Source organism: Oryzias melastigma, linkage group LG3 (assembly GCF_002922805.2).
Source record: "Oryzias melastigma strain HK-1 linkage group LG3, ASM292280v2, whole genome shotgun sequence".
In the NCBI taxonomy this organism is placed as follows: Eukaryota; Metazoa; Chordata; class Actinopteri; order Beloniformes; family Adrianichthyidae; genus Oryzias; species Oryzias melastigma.
Window position 1 is genome coordinate 24,436,974 of NC_050514.1, and position 5,005 is coordinate 24,441,978.

At 34.5% G+C, this 5,005-nt stretch overlaps 1 long non-coding RNA gene across 2 annotated transcripts in view; it reads right to left on the bottom strand.

Annotated features, from left to right (window-relative positions):
- Positions 1-726: 726 nt before the first annotated feature.
- LOC112160548 overlaps positions 727-5,005 on the bottom strand; it is a 36,984-nt gene continuing 32,705 nt past the window's right edge. For both annotated transcript variants that reach the window (XR_004947525.1, XR_004947524.1), the window contains one exon: positions 727-1,502. This is a non-coding gene — a long non-coding RNA (uncharacterized LOC112160548). The remainder of the gene's footprint in view (positions 1,503-5,005) is intronic.

Genomic DNA, 5,005 nt, shown 5'->3' on the forward strand with positions numbered 1-5,005 from the left:
AAAAAATCAAATAAATATCATTATTTCTAACCTTGTCAATGCTTTGACTATTTTTTATTATTCATTGTACAACTATTTTTTTTAAATAAAACTGGGAATTTTGATGGAAACACAAAATTGTCTGGATGACCCCCCAAACTATTTTTAACTGTATTTTATTTATATTTATTTTTTGTGACTTTCAGAAATCTTTCTTGTGGTGCATATTTGGTTCGAAGTTTTCTGATTAATCAGTCACTAGCTTTTTTTTTTCCTATATCATAGTTAAGTATTGGTTTAAGCATTGATGAAGCTTTTTTAAACAGATATTAAAAAAGTATTATATTTTATCCAGAATGAAGAAATAAATAGTAGCTTCTGCTATTTAACTCAGGGTTATCCATGATTCTGATATAAATAAAGAGCTTCAAGCTTAATAAGTTTAAAAGAAAAGCCGGACTTGGTGAAAAAATACAAGATTTTAAATGTGCTTTTATTGAACCTCATATTGGATCTAAATTAAAATCTATTAAAAATAATCTAAAAAAACTAATAAAAAAGGGGACACAAATACAACACATTCCTTTTGACTAAAATAATTAATTAATTTGTCATCTGTCATGGTAGTTCCCAATATTTAGCAAAATGTAAAGATTTAATTGACAAAACATATTTATTTCCCTGTATAGTCATGCATCATCAACTTAGAATAGAAGCAAACAACATTTTACAACCACAACTCATTCACTCCTGTCCATGTTCCTTTATTAAATACCTCTATATCACAGCTTCAACATGTGAGTTACAGTGACAGCTGAATAAACCACTCCAGAGCTCTCACTTCCCTTTTCTTTACCTCTCTAACAAGCCAGCTCACATGTTGAGCTTGTAAGACTTGATATGTCAGCATATTTGTTGGTGTAATTATTCGATGCAGTCAAACTCAATGACCAGGACTTGTTCTGTAAATAAGCGCAGGCACTGCTGTTATGTCACAGCAATGCTATGAGGAGATTAATAACGCAACTGCATACTGTGGAACTCCCCCATAATTGCTCTCTGGGGAAATTCAACATTTTATATGTGAGTGTGTGTTTGTGTGTGAGAGAAAGAGAGAGGGGAAAGAGAGATATACTGTATGGGGAACAGAGGTTGGGAATACAATAAGGGCAGCTACAGGAGGTAAATCAAAGTCTAGCTACATTTATCACTGAGCAGGAAACATAATTATTTTACTGTAGCCAGGGCAAGCATATTTCCCAATAAAACACACATGCAGAGACATTTACAGCTTCATCCCAGCCAGGAACAGTCCAGGAAGTAACACTCTTCTATCATACACAGCACTGAAAGTTGTGCATTGCTGGTGTCTGCTCTAAAGCACAGTGTGCATCTTTCCACCGTGCACTTCTCTTTCAGCTGCAGTACTTCAGACTTCATGAAGATCCTGTGAGGTGGGCAGACTTCCTGAAGGGAGAGGAGTACCGGCTGTTGCTGGAGTCCACTTGAGATGCTTGTGGACTCTTCAAAAAAAAAAAAAAAAGTTGCCAAGACCCCAAACAGCAGAGGATGCTATTTTTGAAGAGCCAGCACAACATTCTCAAATTGAGAGATATGTGAGCAGTCAACCTAGTGTGCGACTCAGCTGAACTTATTTTTTCTTAAGCTATCCCAATATGCTGAAAAGGTCAGAAAAAGTAATGTGATAAAAAATGTGAGAGTTCTAAGTAATTTTTTTTAACCATCAGCAATAAAGTTTGGAAACAATGGTTGTGTTACTTTTTGGGAACTTTTTCATTATTTATACCACAAGTTCTTGTTTTTTACAGCTTTTGGGGGAAGAAAGTACTGCAAAGTGATTCTTAAATTTAGCATGACTAATGTCATCATTAACACAATTCTTCCATTTTTTCACATTCACTGGAAGTGCAAATAGTAACTACAACTGTATTTGCTTATTAAAAGTAGAAACAGAACAATGAGTTAAATTTGCATTTTATTATTTATAGTGACAGCTTATAATAGCATAATGTAAATACAGATGCTTTCAAAAAATTGAATTTGATGGAAAAAGGCATTTGTTCTCATAACCTCATTCAAAAATTAAAGTTTAATAGAATATAGTTGATTTCAAGTGTTTATTTATTTAGATTTACATTTATATTTATTTAAACATATATGCATATATTTAATGTAAACAAACAAGATAAAAATTAGGGTTCCAGCTTATAAAACCCACAAAAACAGAATTTCAAAACATTAAAATACCCTGGATAAACTTGCCCAGATTTGAATATTTTAAACCTAAGCGAATTATTAGGTCTTGGTGAAACTGATCATTTGGGTATTAGTCCAATACTGATCTGATACGATCAATATTGCAGATATCAATACCAGTGTCAATATTTTTTGTAAATGCGATGGATGTGACATGAACTTCCAAATATCATTGTATTTAATTGCAGTGATTTATTTGTTAGTTATTCTTTTTAAAATTACTTGATTAACATAAAAACAGAATTAAGTGAAGAAGTGAATGAATGCAAAACAATCTACAAAGCAAAAGAATCAACAAGATGTGGCAGGAGAAGATGCATCAGCAACTGAGACAACTGTGGATTATCTTAGAATTTCAGAACATGGCAGACATCCAGAAAGAGTGGAATGAAGTGAAGGAACAGCTTCAAAAACCACAACATTCAGAACATCAGGGGATGGGCTTTAAGCGTCGGTTTCCTCTGGTCAAGACACTCCTGAGCCTGGACTGAGGGAGGAAACGTCTCAACTGAGCCAAGGAGAAGGACTGGACTGTTGTTCAGAGGTCCAATGTCTAGCGTTCTGATGCCAAACAGTTAAAGTGAGGAGCAGAATTGAAGCTGCTGGAGGTCCAGTATGAAATCTCCACAGGCACAGTGAAATACAGAAGGCTAGTGTAAAATTTACCTGACATTGTTTTAAAACCAAAAATGTTATATTAATCAGTAAAAGTTCATCATCTGTAAGGTACACACCAAAAATGTCCTAGAATAATTTCAAGTGAGCATCTCTTTCTACCATTACTCAACCCTACAAAACCATCCCACGATGTGCTCAAATGCTCAAGTTTCCCAACCTTTTTTTTTAACTAAGCTGTTTTTTTCAGAATATTCTTAACCAAGTCTGTAATGTATACTCCATGTATAACCACATTAGCTTCCGCACCAAACCATGATGGGAAAATGAACATTTTTATGTCATGAATGATTTTTTCCCTGGAATCTCTACAAGGATGAATAACTCAAACTAAATGTGTTCTGGATTGTCTGATTTCAAAAGCTATGACTCAGTCACTTTAACAAAACTCCTTCTACGTGAATAGACCAATATTAACAAACAGCAGGCGACATACAAAACATGTTTGATGTTTGATACTTAAATGCAATTGCATGTTTTTCATGTTACATTGAACCTGATGTTCAACAAATATACAGGTCTGTTTGTTTTCCTTCTTTATTCATCAGTCTTGTGTGGCAGAGACAGGCTTCTAGACACCTCAAGGATGTTTTTTGGTGCTTTTATCTCCCAGCATGCTTTGTGCTGGTGTTATCTATCGTCAGCAGCCTGCTGTGGGACTAAATGGTAAAAAGCAAGTGCTGTGCAGAAACAACTGTGGTTTGAAGTCTGTGCTGTAAAGAGCTTTCGCAGCTTGCAGACATAATTGTAATGATAATCAGCTTCATACTCTGTCGCTGCTAAACCATCATGCATTCACACCTGAGCAGTTCTTCTAAGATGTTTTTTAAAGAGTTACTGCAGGTGAAAATAGAATGAAAACTCAGTAGTAAAAAATGGTAAATAAAATAAATGGGCAACTAGAGATTTTTTTTATTATTGAGATTTAGAGATGCATGATTTTTGTTGCAAATTTTACAGGTTTTCTTTTAAGAATGCTGACTATACTTACATGGCAATTGTGTAGGACAAAATGTGTAATAGAATCTGGTTCAGCTGCAGGGTAAGAGGTGAGATAATGATCTCATGATAGAAATAGAAAAGAACAGGTTGTCACCTTTAGGCTACTGGGTTTAAAAACCCGAAAGACTGAAACCTTCCAGCCACTCAGAGTAATTCTGCCACTCTAACCATCATAAAATAAACAAATCATTACATTGTATGGGCAGACATTAAAATTGTAATTTGTTGTTATGGTCTTCCTTTTATGTGCTGAGTATAACTCTAGCAGCCAGTGGTGAGTTATGGTCATACGGTCACAAGTTCTCTGACTTCATCATCTTGTCCTGAGGTCGTCGTGCATAGGTCACATCAAAACAAATCAAGTCACAAATTCAACCTTACCATCAAATTAAATGGACATATGCAGTTATTAGTAAAAGGTGAGAATTTATGAACATGCAAGTTTGAAGACAGTTGTGGTTATGTAGTGGTCTAAAAGGACACATAGCAGCTGTTTTAAAGTCATAGGTTGGAAGTTAAGCACGATTTTTAAAAGATAGTTTCTATATAACAGCTGTTTTGTCATCAAAGTAAGAGTTTCAGATGAACAATATCTCCTATCTCCATAGAAGGAAAAGAAAACACATTGTGGTGTGAGCCTAATTATAATAAATACAAATACAGAAGTAATATTCACCAGTTTTCATTGGTTAATTTGTAAGTAGGCTGTCAACATTAATACGTTGACACACAATTAATAGTAATAAAAACGCATTAACATTTAATAACGCTAATCAATTACACTCCGCAAAGTATCAGTTCTCGCCAGTTCAGGTTTCCGGGGCGTGCATTCATTTCTGATAATGCACACACCATTGGGCATTATCACGGTTATAAAATAGTCACTTAAAAACTAAATAAATATTGTATTAATTTTTAGTACTTTTTTTTTGGTTTAGATCACTTGTTCACAAAAGGAGAACAATTTGATAGGTAATGCAGCCTGTTGTCAAGGTAACACAACAACGCGTCGCTGAGCTGGCAAGGGAAAGCAATATACAGGGAGTGCAGAATTATTAGGCAAATGAGTATT